General features: G+C 46.4%; 1 long non-coding RNA gene across 1 annotated transcript in view; it reads left to right on the top strand.

Annotated features, from left to right (window-relative positions):
* The first annotated feature begins 16,522 nt into the window (after nucleotides 1-16,522).
* LOC120997213 overlaps nucleotides 16,523-19,395 on the top strand; it is a 10,681-nt gene continuing 7,808 nt past the window's right edge. The window contains exon 1 of the long non-coding RNA XR_005778118.1: nucleotides 16,523-16,713. This is a non-coding gene — a long non-coding RNA (uncharacterized LOC120997213). The remainder of the gene's footprint in view (nucleotides 16,714-19,395) is intronic.

Raw genomic sequence — 19,395 nt, 5'->3', positions numbered from 1 at the left:
ACAAATCACTCTCCATTGTATGGAGTGGGCACAATGACGGGGAACGGCGATTGTGCCGCCTCCCATTATTCAACCCCCTCAGATGCCACATTCAATGCTGATCGCGGCATCTGTGACTCACATTCAGCTGCTAAGGGGATAATCAGGGGTTAAAAAAAAATTATACTCACCTCATCCACTTGATCGTGGTGAAGCCAACCAATCTCGTCTTGATTGAAGAAAACCCGCGAAAGGACCTACGGCCAGTGTGATGACTAGTGTTGAGTGAATTTCAGGGAAAATTCGATTCGCCACAAAGCCGAATTTCCTCGTGTTTCCTGGTATCAAATCGATTTTCCCTGAAATGGTGTATAAAAAAATAAATAAATTATACTTACCTCATCTATTTGCTCGCAACGGGCTGGTTGCCATGTTGTTCGAAGATGCCGCATGAAATCCTGTGCATGGTGATGTATGACGTCACCACATCTGCAGACGTGATGATGTCATCGGGGGCCGAGCGAGAGTTTGCACCAGATCTTCAATCAAGATGGCGACGTCTGGCCCATTGCGAGCAAATGGATCAGGTAAGTATGATTTTATTTTAAAAAATTGACACCAGATTATTGCTATGTATCAACTTGGCATCTAAGGGGTACACTGAAGGGGAGCGGCGCAATCGTCGCTCCCTGTCCTTGTACCTATTACTTACAAAGACATGCACTTCGTGACGAATGACTTTTTTTTGTAAAAATTCGGCGTGCTTGAGGTGAGTATAATTCTTTTTACTTTTAGCCACCATGTTAGGAAAAATTGATTTGTTACCACAAAGCGCAATGAAATTCGCCTTCGTGGCAATTCTAATTTTTCTTGAAATTCGGATCAAAGTCCACTTTGGATGCTTCGAATCGCTAAACACTAGTGACAACCAATATGGCTACCCTTTAGATATTGATGATGAAAATAACTGTAGATGGGTCGATTTCACACCGTCTAATGAGGGGGCATTTTTCGATGTCTGATGCTTTTAGTTCAGAACATTTAGTCAGGGTGAGATTTCCTCTGTAATAATAATAAACTGAGTCTTATCATTTGTATCAAACTGCCCTTATGGGGGGGGGGGGGATTATATTATAATCCACTGGCAATTATAGTCAATTTGGGAAACAAGAGTCATATCATTACTAGATACTCCAAGCTACCCCTACCCCCATCACTTATCCCCTCCCCCAAATTATTGTAAATCGATTGCATATGCTTTTCTATGACCATCCACTAATTAAGAATATTTGCCAATCCAGCACCCATCAGCACCCATGCTGGATTACTTACTGAAATGTAAAATCGGACCCCTGTGATCAGCTGGGTTGAGTGAAAATTTGCAGTCAATTGCAACTTTTGGTGACCACCAAAGCAGCAATGGTCTAATCTCATTGCGTGAGACGTGTGATGCCCCCTGCTGTCTAGAAACAGGTGGCCAAAAAGGTAAGCCGTCACAAGCCTAATACATATTACTCACTACTTCACCTCTAGATGCATTTTTTTCCCTCCCAGAGTCTTTTACTCCCAAAAAAAAAAACAGCCACCAATTCAATATTTTTAATTATCTGGACACAATTTGGATAGAAAGTATAAAATCATTAATCATTAGCTCCAAAAAGATCTCTGCATTGTGCTATGGTATAACCACATGTGCTGACATCCATCCTCCTTCCCCCATCTACCCAAACAATGCAACAGGTGGATCGTCTGATTGCTGTCAGCTAATTATTCACCTCCTGTGTTCTAATTTACACTACAGCATAAAGTCTGAAACCTGTCATTATTAATCACAAGGAGGTCTCAGATCATTCCCGTCTCATATTTAGCCTGGAACAAGAAACATAATTTTTGGTCAATTATATGACATTGATAAATGAGTTTTTGAAATCACATGATCTGTAAACCTCATGCTATAAATACTTTCTTAAAAAAAATAACAAAAATGACTATAAGTGAGAATGTGGTACCGTAATGGGTTCCGAAACAACCCCATTCAGTCTTGGGCACAAAGTGAAAAATAGAAGGGGAGATTACAGTGATTAATAAGCTGTGATTTATTAAAATCTTTTGTTTTTCCATTATTTTCTTATCAGAAGGTTGACTTGGTTCACTGGGAATGCTATAGCACTGATATGTGCCCACCACTATTCCTCTCTTGCTGGTGGATATGACCTCTGCCTTGCTCACCCGTTTCAGAGCTACAGGGTTCTGGCAGTTTGGTCCTGTTGACGTCTATCTCTTCCGAGTCGTTGTGCTCCTTCCATGCAGAAGGAAGCCAGCTTTCATCCGGCAATGCCACTCTCTGCCCACAGGGAGCGTACATTTGCTCCCTCCAGCTCTTTAATGGCCAATACACACCCTAATTTTCCCCAGCCAATGGCTGGTTACCTGGGGTACTTTAGGCATCTTTCCCAGTGGGACGGTGCCTGAGTAATAGGTTCTAGTTCACTAGTTTCCTGCTAAGGTGTGCCTGAACATGGCACACCTTAGCAGGAAACTAGTGAACTAGAACCTGTTTCATGTACCTGACCTCTGCTTGTTCTCTGTAAGAACCCTGAGATGCCTGCCTGAACCTCAGCTCGGATCACACATACACTGCCTGCCTTGACCTCAGCCTGCCCAAGCAACTCCTCCATCTGCTCCTCATTCTTTTCCTCCAGTGGTAGCTCCACATCCCCCTCTTCCACCTCCATAGACATCCTCCCATCAGAACTAGACCAATACAAACGTAAATGTGTCAATAGGACCTGGCCTTGCTGCTGGGGTGCTTCCTCATCATTGCAGCCAAAAACATTGTCCCAGCGGGCCATGTATTGACATGTATTGTCCCTGCCTGTAACAGTGACTCCAAGTGTCCACAGTGGCCTGCACTTTGCCGCACAGTGAGAATTGCAAGGAGCCACATTCACCACCACTTGACAATACAAGAGAGGGATGGCTTTTTTGAAGAAATAATGGTGGCTAGGTATCTTCCAGCAAGGCTGTACCCATCAGCTCCCTAAAGGCAGCATACTTGACTAAATGGTACAGCAGCAACTGCACCGCCAGCAACTTGGCCAGTGGGGAGTTAAGTCTCCACACCAGTGGATTGATGGGTATGTAGAGTTGTTTCTTGGCCCGACACTCTGTTATCAATGGCTGAAAATGGAGCAGAGTAGGAGGAGTAGTCTGAGTGGAAGAAGCAGTAACTGATGATGACGATGATAAGGACACTGTACTGCACATGGATGCTGCCTGGGTGCCGCAAAGGAGACTAGGAGGAAGAGGATACTCTTGTTGTGCTAGCTGATGGCCATTTCTATTTTCCCACAATAACTTGCGATGCTGCTTCATGTGCTGCAGCAGAGCCGTGTTGCCTATGTTTGTGTTTCAGTGCCCATGGATCATTTTAATCCTGCAGATATTGCACAGGACAATGCTTTTGTCTTCCGGTACTGCGGAGAAAAACTGCCAGTTGGGAGATACTCAGACAGAGCTAGCAGCATTCAAGCTTGGCCTAGGGCTGGCACATTTTGAGCCTGCACCAACAGTCTCAGCAGTGTCACCAGTTCCCGGGTAGAGATGTCCCGAACTATTCGCCGGCGAACATAGCTTGTTCGCGTTCGCCGCGGCGGGCGAACATATGCGATGTTCGGTCCGCCCCCTATACATCATCATTGAGCAAACTTTGACCCTGTACCTCACAGTCAACAGACACATTCCAGCCAATCAGCAGACCCTCCCTCCCAGACCCTCCTACCTCCTATCAAAAAGCAAGGACAGCATCCATCTTAGATTCATTCTGAAGCTGCAGTGTCACAAATTTGACTAAGTTGTAATCGCATTGCGAATTCAACTTAGAGCTGGGTTCCTAACAGTGGCGAACACACAATCCATGGGGCCCCGGTGCGAAACTGATCTATGGGGCCCCCTCCCCGTCGCTCTCCCCCAACCTGCCTCCAAGCCCCCCCTACTAGTGTTGTAACTATAGTGTTATGGGCCACAGTGCAAACATTTTTACAAAGAATCGGCAGATTTTCTTACTAAGGGCTCTTTCCGTGCGGCTAATCCGCTGCGTGACTGAGTGCCAAGCCCCATTCTGGACAGCAGAGACACGGAGCAGTAACATGATTGACTGTGATCTTTTTACTACAAAAGCACGGTGACAACTTTATCTCACTGTGATTTTGTAGTAAAAAGATCACAGAGAGGCACAGAGCATTACCAATCATGTTAATGCTCCGTGTCTCTGCTGTCCGGAACGGGGCTTGGCTCTCTTTCACGCAGCGGATTACCCGCAAGGGATCCGCTCGTGTTAAAGAGCCCTAAGCCCAATGCATGGCTACACTCACCCAGTCTTAATAAAATCTGGTCCTACCTCATCCAGGGTGTCGCTGGCATCGGCGTGATGTCCGCTGGATCCAGAACAAGGTCCCTGTGGTGAGAAAAAAAGAATAATCACATAAGGAAGGGATGCTGACTGCCCCGGTGAAATCACCAGCAGGGGGCGCTGTGCTGGCCTGTAAGACTGAGCCATGCCAATGTATAGCAGGGTAATAATTTCCCCTAAGTGCAACCACACAGTACTAATGCCCACCTTCTGGCCCTTCACAGTAGTTATGCCCACCTTTGTTCCTGTCACAGTAGTTATGCCCAGATATGTGCCCCCTCATAGTAGTTATGCCAACTATGTGTCCCCTTACAGTAGTTAGGCCCAGATATGTGCCCCCTCAGAGTGGTTATGCCAGATTATGTGTCCCCTCACAGTAGTAATGCCAGATTATGTGTCCCCTCATAGTAGTAATGCCAGATTATGTGTCCCCTCACAGTAGTAATGCCAGATTATGTGCCCCTCACATCAGTAATGCCAGATTATGTGCCCCTCACAGTAGTTATGGCAGATTATGTGCCCATTCACAGTATTTATGCCCAGTTATGTGCCCCCTCAAAGTAGATATGCCCAGATATATGTGCCCCCTCAGAGTGGTTATGCCAGATTATGTGCACCTCACATTAGATATGCCCACATATGTGCCCCTCACAGTGGTTATGCCAGATTACGTGCCCCGTCACAGTAGTTATGCCTCCATACACTGCGTGCAGAATTATTAGGCAAATGAGTATTTTGACCACATCATCCTCTTTATGCATGTTGTCTTACTCCAAGCTGTATAGGCTCGAGAGCCTACTACCAATTAAGCATATTAGGTGATGTGCATCTCTGTAATGAGAAGGGGTGTGGTCTAATGACATCAACACCCTATATTAGGTGTGCATAATTATTAGGCAACTTCATTTCCTTTGGCAAAATGGGTTAAAAGAAGGACTTGACAGGCTCAGAAAAGTCAAAAATAGTGAGATATCTTGCAGAGGGATGCAGCACTCTTAAAATTGCAAAGCTTCTGAAGCGTGATCATCGAACAATCAAGCGTTTCATTCAAAATAGTCAACAGGGTCGCAAGAAGCGTGTGGAAAAACCAAGGCGCAAAATAACTGCCCATGAACTGAGAAAAGTCAAGCGTGCAGCTGCCAAGATGCCACTTGCCACCAGTTTGGCCATATTTCAGAGCTGCAACATCACTGGAGTGCCCAAAAGCACAAGGTGTGCAATACTCAGAGACATGGCCAAGGTAAGAAAGGCTGAAAGACGACCACCACTGAACAAGACACACAAGCTGAAACGTCAAGACTGGGCCAAGAAATATCTCAAGACTGATTTTTCTAAGGTTTTATGGACTGATGAAATGAGAGTGAGTCTTGATGGGCCAGATGGATGGGCCCGTGGCTGGATTGGTAAAGGGCAGAGAGCTCCAGTCCGACTCAGACGCCAGCAAGGTGGAGGTGGAGTACTGGTTTGGGCTGGTATCATCAAAGATGAGCTTGTGGGGCCTTTTCGGGTTGAGGATGGAGTCAAGCTCAACTCCCAGTCCTACTGCCAGTTTCTGGAAGACACCTTCTTCAAGCAGTGGTACAGGAAGAAGTCTGCATCCTTCAAGAAAAACATGATTTTCATGCAGGACAATGCTCCATCACACGCGTCCAAGTGCTCCACAGCGTGGCTGGCAAGAAAGGGTATAAAAGAAGAAAATCTAATGACATGGCCTCCTTGTTCACCTGATCTGAACCCCATTGAGAACCTGTGGTCCATCATCAAATGTGAGATTTACAAGGAGGGAAAACAGTACACCTCTCTGAACAGTCTCTGGGAGGCTGTGGTTGCTGCTGCACGCAATGTTGATGGTGAATAGATCAAAACACTGACAGAATCCATGGATGGCAGGCTTTTGAGTATCCTTGCAAAGAAAGGTGGCTATATTGGTCACTGATTTGTTTTTGTTTTGTTTTTGAATGTCAGAAATGTATATTTGTGAATGTTGAGATGTTAATATTGGTTTCTCTGGTAAAAATAAATAATTGAAATGGGTATATATTTGTTTTTTGTTAAGTTGCCTAATAATTATGCACAGTAATAGTCACCTGCACACACAGATATCCCCCTAAAATAGCTAAAACTAAAAACAAACTAAAAACAATTCCAAAAATATTCAGCTTTGATATTAATGAGTTTTTTGGGTTCATTGAGAACATGGTTGTTGTTCAATAATAAAATTAATCCTCAAAAATACAACTTGCCTAATAATTCTGCACTCCCTGTATGTGCCCCCTCATAGTTATGCCTTCATATGTGCCCCCTCATAGTTATGCCTTCATATGTGCCCCCCTCCCTCACAGTAGTTATGCCAGATTAGGTGCCCCCTCAAATTAGTTATGGCAGATTAGGTGCCCCTTAGTAGAGATGCCAACTTTTGTTCCCTCTCACTCTAGTTGTGCCCATCAAACACCCCCACTGCCCCCAGTGTGCAGCGTTAAAAAAAAAAAACACATACTTACCTTCTTCCCTGATGACAGGAGGCAGATTGCCGGGCTTTTCAGCTCTCCTCCCACAGCCAGCAGCGCGATCTCGGGCCAACAGGGGGCGCTCCTGCGCTCTGAAGATCAGTGAAGCAGGGAGCAGAGAGGTTTCCCTGCTTCACTATAGAAACGGAACTGCCTGGCCGGGTGTGAATGAGTGCGCTCCCCCCCCCTCCCCCCCCTCTTACTTGACTCTCCGGCCCCCCCACCCCCATATTATACATGTAATTGAGGCATAGAGCGCTCTGATGGGGCCCGAAATTGACACTGTACTTCATGCCGGGCCCCATCAGAGCGCTCCATGACATGTGAGTACAGCGGAGCCCCTGCCAGCGGCCTGGGGGAGGGTCCACAGGCGGCCGGGCCCCCTGGAGTGCCGGGCCCGGTCGCAACTGCGACCCCTGTATGTACGCCACTGGTTCCTAATGGTTGTATTGCTAGAATATAACGAAGATTGAGAATATAGTGCTATATCCGTTATATTCATCAATTCTAGCAATACAACCATTAGGATCTCAGATCTAAGTTGAATTCGCAATGCGATTAATACAGGTTATATTAATCGCATTGCGAATTTAACTTACCACACTCTGCGTCAACTACGTAATTTTCCATGGGAGTTTTGCCATGGATCCCCCTCCGGCATGCCACAGTCCAGGTGTTAGTCCCCTTGAAACAACTTTTCCATCACTATTGTGGCCAGAAAGAGTCCCTGTGGGTTTTAAAATTCGCCTGTCTATTGAAGTCTATGGCTGTTCGCCCGGTTCGCCTGTTCGCGAACATTCGCGGAAGTTCGTGTTCGCCGTCCGCGAACGGAAAATTTTATGTTCTCGACATCTCTATTCCCGGGCTAACCATAATAGAAACAGATCTGGTCCTGGCAGCTTTTCAGAGGTTATGCCTGTACATTGGCTCAGCTTCCCAAGTACAACTTGTTCTGCAAAAAAACAAGCCCTCATACAGTTTTGTGAATGAAAAAATTTAAAAGTTATGGCTCTTGGAAGGCAGGGAGTAAAAAAACTAAAACGCAAAAATGGAAAATTGTCGTGTCAGTAAGCCTTTAAACACACAACTCTACCCCTCATTCCCTCTATATACTTTCCCTAATAAACTTTCCTAAAATATACCCAATCTCATTATCTTCTCCCTATATCGCCTAAGGGTACTTTCACACTTGCGGCAGGATGGATCCGACAAGCTGTTCACCCTGTTGGATCCGTCCTTACGCTATTTCGCCGGACCGCCGCTCCGTCCCTATTGACTATAATAGGGGCGGGGCGGAGCTCCGGCGCAGTACGTCAGTTCGCGGTGAGAGGCCGCCAGACTAAAAAGTCGGACATGCAGGACTTTTAGTCCGGCGGCCTTTCGCCGTGCACTGCCGTGCTGCGCCGGAGCTCCGTCCCCGACCGGGGACGGAGCGGCGGTCTGGCGGCACGGCGAAATAGCGGAAGGACGGATCCGACAGGGTGAACAGTCTGTCGTATCCGTCCTGCTGCAAGTGTGAAAGTACCCTTATAGTGTTCGTATCACACTACATTAGTTCCTTGTGTCTCTAATAGCTTTTTGTCAGACACAACCAGAAGACATCCTTCCAGGTCACAAGCTGAACACAGAATGGTGATTCTTCTGTCTCAGAATAAGGACCTTCAGGGCAAGTCCTCCCACCACATCCTACCATTGTCACCTGATCCTCCATCTTCTTCTTCCCTCATGTTTTCCTCACCAATATTCACAGTAAAATGGCGCAATTCATCAGAAGCATTGCAAAAACTTTGGATTAGTTTGGCGGATGAATTTTTGTGAAAGTTGAGCAATATAGTCCCAAAACTGAATCTTTGTCACCACTGATAATTGACTTTCATTATTGGCCCTTGCCAAGAAACATAGCTAAAACATATGTAAACTGTAAAACTGACAAACAGAACTCATTTTTCCTCTCACCGCACTGTATTGTGATTATTTTTACTATGAGGGTACTGGCTAGGGGAGAAGGTTCTGCCTTAAAAGGGTTGTCCACTTCTTCACAAGTGATGGCCTATCCTCAGGATAGGCAGTCAATATCTTATCAGCAGCGGTCAAACACCCTGCATCCCCACCAATTAGCTATTCTGCAATAGCTCTGGCACCAGAACTACACTGCTCCTTACACTGTACAGTGGATGGAGCTGGTAACGGCAGCACTGCTCCGATACTCTTCAATAGGATAGGCCATCAAGGAATGGACAACCTCTTAAAAGGCATAAGCACAAGATATGCTATGAGTCCAATTTCTCAATCTCCTAACTTTGGAGAGCACAGAAGTCCACTGATAGCAATTTTGTTAAGCAGGCTGGACATGGTTGAATCTATGTGGAGTGGCCATGCTCTTCGCACTTGTTTGAGATGTTTCTTTAACTTTAATTATCTTGAATGGAGAAGGCCCCATCTTGGGGGGTCCCCTCTTATCAATTACGCCATATCCTGTGGAGAATTGTTCTCATAGTCCTGGCACATGGCACATACTTTCTGCAAGACTTGACTTCTCCAGTGTAGATCTCTGACTGCCGACGACACTGGCGCAGGAAGTGATGAGTACATGGAGGAGACTGCTGATTGGCTGCTGATATACAGTACATGTTCCCATTAGGCTACTTTTATACTTGTGATATAGTTCTGTTCTGGAGCTCAGTGGCAGGCTGTCAGAGAGCTCTCTGCCGGAACAGTCTGCCGAAACTATACCAGGAGCCTTAGAAAAGAATTGAGCACCATGGAGGAGGAGCACTGCGCACGAGGATTATCTGCATCACTAGCTACCTTATAATAAGATCACAAAGGAGCCATATTTGACTCTTACATCATTATGTGGCAACTGGGAGACCCGTGGGCATGGCACACCCATTTTCTCATGCCCTTCTATTATGGGTCACATCCCGTTTTTTGTAACTTAGCTTTCATTCCTAAATGTTTGTTTGGAGGTAAGGATGAAACTGATGGTGCCACACACAATTAAGGCTTCTTTTTTGGGGAGATGTCGGGAGGCTTCTGCGGTGCCCAGGAGATTTACCTTCCCAGACGTTACAGGAGAATTAGATATAATATTCTGCTTTCCATGAGCCGTGGAGTACAGATGTTATAAACTTTTTGCTTAAGCCAGGACAAGACCAAAGCTACCCCACAGAAAGCGTTACTGTTCCTTTTTGTCTTCCTGTGCACCTGTTTTGCGCCTAGAGTGACCTCCGACCCCTGTGCTGAGTCCCAAGAGATTGGATTCTGAGGGATGTGCAGTGTCTCCATAACACCCCCTCCCCTCGACGTGTTCCTGACTCACCAGCAGCTGTCTAAACCTCTAGAGGAACAACTGGGAGCAGCAAAAAGATATCCTGCCGAAATGTCACCTCATAGAAGTGATTGTGATGCTGTCACCTATGGGCTGAGGAAGGAAGTGCAAGGAAGAACTGTTATGGGAGCACTGTAGCTGGTTCTGTTCTGGGGACACGTGTGGCTGGCTTTTTTATAGGGACACTGTGGCTGGCTCTGTTGTGGGGACATTGTGGCTGGCTCTGTTCTGGGGACACTCTGGCTGGTTCTCTTATGGGGTCACTGTGGCTGAATCTGTTATGTGGACACTCTAGTTGGCTCTGTTATGGGGACACTGGCTAGCTCATTTATGGGGACACTGTGGCTGGCTCTGTTATGGGGACATTGTGGCTGGCTCTGTTGTGGGGACAATGTGGCGTACTCTGTTATGGGGAGATTGTGCCTGGCTCTGTTCTGGGGACACTCTGGCTGGTTCTCTTATGGGGTCACTGTGGCTGAATCTGTTATGTGGACACTCTAGTTGGCTGTCTTATGGGGCACTGTAGCTGGCTCTGTTATGGGGACACTGGCTAGCTCATTTATGGGGACACTGTGGCTGGCTCTGTTATGGGGTCACTGTGGATGGCTCTGTTCTGGGATCACTGTGGCTGGCTCTGTTATGGGGTCACTGTGGCTGGCTCTGTTCTGGGATCACTGTGGCTGGCTCTGTTATGGGGTCACTGTGGCTGGCTCTGTTATGGGGTTACTGTGGCTGGCTCTATTATGGGGTTACTGTGGCTGGCTCTGTTATAGAGTCACTGTTAATGGCTCTGTTATGGGGTCACTGTGGATGGCTCTATTATAGGGTCACTGTGGCTGGCTCTGTTATGGGGTTACTGTGGATGGCTCTACTATAGGGTCACTGTGGCTGGCTCTGTTATAGAGTCACTGTGGATGGCTCTGTTATGGGGTCACTGTGGATGGCTCTGTTATGGGGTCACTGGATGGCTCTGTTATGGGGTCACTGTGGCTGGCTCTGTTATGGGGTCACTGTGGATGGCTCTGTTATGGGGTCACTGTGGATGGCTCTGTTATGGGGTCACTGTGGCTGGCTCTGTTATGGGGTCACTGTGGATGGCTCTGTTATGGGGTCACTGTGGCCGGCTCTGTTATGGGGTCACTGTGGCTGGCTCTGTTATGGGGTCACTGTGGATGGCTCTGTTATGGGGTCACTGTGGATGGCTCTGTTATAGAGTCACTGTGGATGGCTCTGTTATGGAGTCACTGTGACTGGCTCTGTTCTGGGGTCACTGTGGATGGCTCTGTTATGGGGGAAACTGGATCCTTTTACACATTGTAGATTTATGTAGCACCTACAATCTGTGACACTTGCAGTAGACTGCACATAGACGGAGGCCTAATAATAATGGGTTTTTCCTCTGTGGTAGAAGGGTCTCTGATACCCCCAGCCCCCAGGTATGATGCCACTGCTTCACCCCCTGCCTGGACAGTGAGCTGTAACAATAGAGGAGGCCCTATGTGTAGGGGGGGCTATAGCATTGTGTGAGTTGTGTGTCTGTTGCAGTGAGTGACAGGATGTGTGTCACCTACAACTGCACACATGTATCATGTATGGAATGAGCCGCCTCACATTCCTGCAGACAACAAATGGGGTGGACTGAGCCTTCTCCTTGTAAAGCCTCCTGAAGCAGAAGATATATATACGGCTCATATACAGCAGAGCTTCACATACATTTAAAGGGCCCCAGATTTTGGATACAGAATTCCTTTGAAGACTTTGGTGTTTTTTGTTTTTTTTTGTACTTCTGCACGGAAATCTGCAACATGAAATCCTAAAAATCACTGTAAGGACTGACATGACTGTACCACACTTCACATCTTCTCTCTAAATGATTGCAGTGCTACCACGAACAGAAGGTAGGTCAACCCAGGCTGCAGTGACATCTCATGTGACTCTCACAGTAAGGACATCACATGAATACACAGGAAGTGTCAGATTGTAATAAAGGGAGTTGATGAGATCAGCTGAACCCTACATGGACCCCTTCTCTTCACTTGGAATCAGTTTGTGCCCCCATAACTCCACATCCCAGGACAGGGTTCTCCCTCCCTCCTTCTTCTGTTTATCCAGAACCTCTGCCTGGAGCAGGTTACAACAGCTGGTCAGTAGCTCTGGCTGCTGTAATGTCAAAGAATACACGCAGGAGATGTAGGGAGATGCTGGATTCCTAGACACCATCATCCTGCACCCCCTCCACATCTCTACCTAATTGACCAGGTCAAGTACCCCACCTGCCCCCTTCACCCCAGCTCCACTCCTGAGCTTATCCAATGCTCCTTTTCCCTTGAATTTAGAAGATTCCTCCATTGATGTGTTGGTAGATACCCTCCAATGAAGACCATAGACTGACCCAATGAGACCATGTATGCAAACATCTCCTGACCATGGAAAGAAGACACAACGTAGTCTACAATGATGCAGCTCATGGAGTTGATGAGTGGTGCCTACCATAGGGATGATGCCATCGCAGATGCCCTGCTTCTTGGGGGTGTATGCTGCACCCAGTGCCAACATTTAGTGCACATTCTGGCTCAATATTTGCTTTAACCCTTTGCTTCCTAACCTTTGGGGCCTCCAGGTTTGACTTGTCCCTGAACAGCTAAGAAGTTGTTTGGACATGATCCAACATAACTATATTTAACCGAGGGCGAGCCCTCCGCCCTCCGCTCCACTCACTTTTTTTTGGGACTCTATTTTTAGAGCGGCATGACCGAAGCCCAGTGGAAGGAACAGGGCGCCCGTATTTATAGCAGTCACGTTTTTTTCACAAGGTGAAGCGAGAGATCATTGGACACGGCCATGACAGACGTCTGTGTGATGGGATAGGGTGGCTGTTTGGGGTTGACGGTCAATTAAGTCTTATGCTGGCACCTGTAGTGCACTCTTTAGCAGACTATATGGCATTGGTGGCCAGACGCTAGTTCTTGAGGGGCTCAAATGGCCCACACAAGAGGGCAGCACTGGTACAAATCATCCATTGGCTTTAACTTTAAGAGCTGGGGTAATTTGAGTATCAAGGAGGGCAGTATCAAGAAAAAAATATATATATCTGCTGTGCCTACCTCCTGACAGCGCCATTAGGTGCCTACCTCCTGACAGCGCTACTAGGTGCCTACCTCCTGACAGCGCTACTAGGTGCCTACCTCCTGACAGCGCTACTAGGTGCCTACCTCCTGACAGCGCCATTAGGTGCCTACCTCCTGATAGCGCCATTAGGTGCCTACCTCCTGACAGCGCCATTAGGTGCCTACCTCCTGACAGCGCCATTAGGTGCCTACCTCCTGACAGCACCATTAGGTGCCTACCTCCTGATAGCGCCACTAGGTGCCTACCCCCTGACAGCGCCATTAGGTGCCTACCTCCTGACAGCGCCATTAGGTGCCTACCTCCTGACAGCGCCACTAGGTGCCTACCTTCTGACAGCGCCATTAGGTGCCTACCTCCTGATAGCGCCATTAGGTGCCTACCTCCTGACAGCGCCATTAGGTGCCTACCTCCTGACAGCGCCACTAGGTGCCTACCTCCTGACAGCGCCATTAGGTGCCTACCTCCTGACAGCGCCATTAGGTGCCTACCTCCTGACAGCGCCATTAGGTGCCTACCTCCTGACAGCGCCACTAGGTGCCTACCTCCTGACAGCGCAATTAGGTGCCTACCTCCTGACAGCGCCATTAGGTGCCTACTTCCTGATAGCGCCACTAGGTGCCTACCTCCTGACAGCGCCATTAGGTACCTACCTTCTGACAGCGCCACTAGGTGCCTACCTCCTGACAGCGCCATTAGGTGCCTACCTCCTGACAGCGCCATTCGCTGCCTACATGTCATGAGTGTGCCGCCATTTTGTCTGTAATTACAACAGCTCTTCCTAGTGACCAGATACTGTTGCCTGTATGTAGTTTGAGGTCTTCCTGACCATGTATTGGCTACAAAATAATACCACAATATGATGCCTAAATAATAGCTCTAATAGTACCACAGTCATACATTTCTCACATGATACTGCCGTGTAGTTCTAAATAATACTTTCATACAGTATACACACAATACTGCCATTCATTGCCCAACAAATATTACTACAATGTGATGACTAAATAATACAGTACCTCTATAGAGAATCTAAATAATGCTACCACAGAGAGCTCACATACAGCCATACATTTCTCACACAATACTGTCATGTAGTGCTAAATAATACTTACACACAATACCGCCATTCATTGCCGAAATAATACTACAATGCGATGGCTAAGTAATACAGTACTTCTACAGAGTACGTATCTAAATACTCACATAACACTACTATAAATACTCTCATACAGTACTGTACAATACCTCCATATTTTACTCATACAATACTGCCATTCAGTGACTGAATAACACCACAATGCAATGCCTAAATAATACCTCCATACAGTAGCCAAATAAGACTGCAATATAGTGGTCCTGTAACAAAATCATACATTCATCATACAGTACTGATATACAATGCTAAAAAATGCCTCCATACAGTATCCAAATGATACTCCAATATAGTGCTCCTAAAACGAATCATACAGTAATGCTCTACGATGCTAAATAATACTCCAATATAGCGCTCATATAACAGAATCATACATTTATGATACAGTACTGATACACAATGCTAAATACTATCCCCCATATTATTCAAATAATACTACCATATAGTGCTCACATAACAGAGCCATAAATAAATAATACAATACTAAAATAATACTTCCATACAGTACCCATACAATACTGTCATCCAGTGCCCAAACAATAGTGCTCACATAACAGTTTTCCACAAAACATTGACATTTGATGTCCAATTATATTAGGAAAACGGAGCCCTTGAAAATCGCCCAGTTTGCCAGATCGATTTGCCACGTGACGCCCAGTTGAAGACCATCTGTAGCCTTTTCTTTATTCAAGTGGCTCTCAGTTTCTAGCTTCTAGATGGGGGCCCTGACCCATGTGACCAAATGTATAGGGACCTAACGAGTGTACTACTCCTTTAGCCTACATGCACACGACCGTATGTGTTTTGCGGTCCGCAAATTGCGGATCCGCAAAAAAAAAAAACGGATGCCACCCGTTTTTTTTTTTATGCTGATCCATTATAACAATGCCTAAAACGGACAAGAATAGGACATGTTCTATTTTTTTTTTGCAGGGCTACTTAACGGACATATTGATGCGGACATTAAAAATTAATGGGTCCGCATCCTATCCGCAAAAAAAACAGAACGGATCTGGAAACAAACAACATTCGTGTGCATGTAGCCTTAGGCCTCATGCACACAGCCGTTGGGTGGCCGTGTGCACCCCGCATCACGGAGGCGGACCCATTCACTTGAATGGGTCCGCAATTCCGGAGATGCGGAACGGAGTCACGGAACGCACTACGGAGTGCTTCCGTGGTGTTTCTTTCCGTTGTCCCACACCGCGAATAAATATGACGTCATATTTTTTTTTTGCGGTGCGGACAGACCACGGACCCAATCAAGTTGAAGGGGTCCGGCCCACTGCACGGATGTTGCCCGCGCATTGGGAACCGCAATCGCAAGCACAGAACGGCCGTAATGTGGTCTGTCTCTCAGCGGTACTGATTCTCATTGAAGAGATCCAGAAATACATGGAGACCTATTTGCAGACAATGCATCATGGGAAAAAATCTATGCAAATTATCAAAAAGTCTCATATCAACCCAATAGTGTTGTAAAATAATAAATCCAATAATATAAAAATATAAAAAAAAAAAAAAAAATTCTGTGTTTCTATCGTCTCGTGTTCTGGAATCCTATCGGACACGACGCGATATTTGCGCTTTTTGCGCTTTTTTCTATAATCTCTCCTCCGTTGCCCCTTTTTTTTTTTTATTCCTATAAATGGCAAAAGCTCGGCTGTCCCTCACCCTCTGCAAAAGGCAGAGCTATTCCGTCATACGGGGAGACAGCTGAGGGGGTGTCATTTTACAGCAGCACTCGCTGGCTTGTCAGGCCCCTGATTGAGATAGACAGGAGGCGCAAGAATGGCCTGAGACCGTAAGTGACACAGACAGGTGTGAGGCCAGGCTGGGGGGTCGGGGGGGGGGGCTGGTAATACAAAAGGGAGGATGCAGGCCTTAGAGGGGCATAACCCAGGACTCCAGCACAGGGCGAGCCAGGGAGGGGGACGCTCCTCAGCCTAGTGCCAGCGTTAGGTGTTACTGTCGTAGACAGCAAGAGTGGGAACCAGTTACAATTCTACTCTTCTTAGTTGTTGTTTTTTCTTTTTTTTTGCTGTTTTTGAGAATTTTTTTATTTTTATTTTTAGACAGCAGCTAGGTAAGAAAATATGACAGGGGCTCATGCTAGAGAATATCCGCACGGCGCGCTGCCACCCTACAAGCGTCAGCCTGTCGAAACTGGGTGAGAGGAGGACGCAGACACCGGGTGCTGAAGGTAATTATCCGCGCTGTCAATTTCTACCCGTTTTTTTTTTTAATTTTTCCTGTTTTTTTATTTTTTACATTTTATGTCTTGTTTGTGTTTAGAAGGTCGCGTTGTTACAACGTACCGTTTGCTTTTTAGTCGACTACTTTCCACGCAGGGTATTTGCCTGTAGAGACATAGGTTAAGGCTGTGGTCCGCAAACCGCGGATCTGCAAAATACGGACGTCCTCCGCGTGTAATCCGCATTTTACTCGCTCTTAGTTCTAGAACTGACTATATGGACGTGTTCTGTGATAGATGGTTGCAGACAGCACACGGACGACATCTGCAGAAACCCGTAGGAATGAAAGGGGCCGCGTGCAATCCGCAAAAAAAAAAATGCGGATTGGACGCGGTTCGTGTGCATGAGCCCTAAAGCTGATGCTTAAAGGGGTCCTCTCGCTTCAGCCAATGGCACTTATCATGTAGAGGAAGTTAATACAAGCCACTTACTAATGTATTGTGATTGTCCATATTGCTTCCTGTTCTGGCTGGATTCATTTTTCCAATTGCTCGTTTCCATGGTTACGACCACCCTGCAATCCAGCAGCGGTGGTCGTGCTTGGACACTACAGGAAAAAAGCGCCGACCTCTCTGGTGGCCGGGACCTTGCGAGCGCCTTTTCCCATAGTTATTGGGCAGACTAGATGGGCCCAATGGTTCTTATCTGCCGACACATTCTATAGTTTCCAAGCACGACCACCACTGCTGGATTGCAGGGTGGTCATAACCATGGAAACAAGCAATATGGACAATCACAATATATTAGTAAGTACCTTGTATTCACTTTCTCTACAGGATAAACGCCACATGCTGAATTCCTTTAATCTAGTGATAATTCTATAAATTTTTGGAATCTGATGCCCTGGGTAACATTTCTTTGCCATGTTAGAAAATATAAAAAATATTTAAAAAATAATGACAAAGCATCAATTATAAGGATAGGCTAGTTTAAATTGATACATTGTAGCACTGCCGTAACCAAGAGCAACCAGCCATAAACAGTCAGCCAGATATCAGCGCCCCCTGCTGGTGATCCTTCCTCATGCTTTCCTATGGGGAAGTGAAAAAAAATCCTATTTGATTTGCTTCCTATTATCAGATATTTTTGTTTTTTTCCCTAATTAACCCCCCTAGGCCTCCTGCACACGACCGTGCGGCTTTTTCAGTGTTTTGCGGTCTGTTTTAAACGGATCCTTTTTTCCGTTTTTTTGTTACAGTAGTGTTTCTGTTCCGTTTTGCTGTTTCGTTTTTCCATTTGGTTTCCGTTTTTTTTTTTGCGTATCGCAAACGGAAACGGAAGCATGGCAACTACAGTATACAGTAATTACATGGAAAATATTGGGCTGGGCATAACATTTTCAATAGACGGATCGCAAAAATGGAACGGATACGGAAGACATACGAATGCATTCCGTATCCGTTCCGTTTTTTTTTTTTTTACAGCCCCGTTAACTTGAATGGAGCCACGGAACGTGATTTGCGGGCAATAATAGGGCATGTTCTCTCTTTGAACGGAAATGCGGAAACGGAATGCATGCAGAGTTTTTTTTTTTTTACGGACCCATTTAAATGAATGCTTCCGTATACGGAACGCAAAAAAACGGAACGTAAACGGAATTAAAAAAAAACTTTCGCGTGCAAGAGGCCTTAATCACAAAATCGGGCCATGATCATGCTTTTCAATGGATTCTCTAAAAGTCCCCCAAAAAATCTCAGATAACCCAAGCTGGTATTCACCAACATGGCCGGCACTATGCCGACCAGCTGCCATCACCTCCCACGCATTTCCAGTTGTGAGAAATGCGCATCTTTTAGATGGAGATGAGTATTCGCCAGGTATCTATGGCGCCCCTTATCTCCAAGGAGTGAAAAGATTAGCTTTTTTTTTGTGAAGGTGACTTTCCAGCGTGTCGTAAAGCGCTTCCCGTCGATAAAAAAGTGCTCGCCATCTCCCTCTACAGGTCCCAAACTGTAATAACACCTCCCTACCACTGTGTACTTACAATGCTCCATCTGCTCCCCCCCAGGACATAGAGGCTACAATCTATTACACCCGCATATTATGTATTGTTTGTGTCATTTTACGCCTTACACTGCCAAGGGTGGCGCTCTTCTCTTTGAGAGAACATGCTTCTTTATATGCCCATATGACATTACATAGCTATGGAATGTAAGGAAGTGTGTGGTTTCACTGAGAGCTGCTGCAGACGCCCCCCCCCCTCTCCAGACGGATCTAACACACCGACCCCGAACCCCGCCCCGTCAGTGTCCAGAATCAGCCCTTCAGGGTCGTGTTGGCTCCTATTGTGAGGAAAGTGTTATAGCGGTACTTGTTTTTATGGTACACCATATCTCCAGCAATGCTTTTTTTTTTTTTTTAACAAGCCCCTTCGATAGCACGGCGGGGGGCCCCCCCGCCGTGCTATCGAAGGGGCTTGTTGAAAAAAAAAAAAAACTTTATTGATACTATTGCATCCATGTTGGTGGGTAGAACCGTACCCCTCGTAGGCCCCTCGCAGGCCCCTTGTACTGCCAATCCTCTGTCTCTACAGCAGCACAGTGCTCCGTTATTCCTGGAACTCCCATAGAGATGAATACAGCGGCAGTTCACATGGCCGACCTGCCGCTCCGTTCATTTCGAGGGGCTCT

The sequence above is a fragment of the Bufo bufo genome, chromosome 4 (assembly GCF_905171765.1).
Source record: "Bufo bufo chromosome 4, aBufBuf1.1, whole genome shotgun sequence".
NCBI classification, from domain to species: Eukaryota; Metazoa; Chordata; class Amphibia; order Anura; family Bufonidae; genus Bufo; species Bufo bufo.
This window is presented reverse-complemented; position numbering and strand designations above follow the sequence as displayed.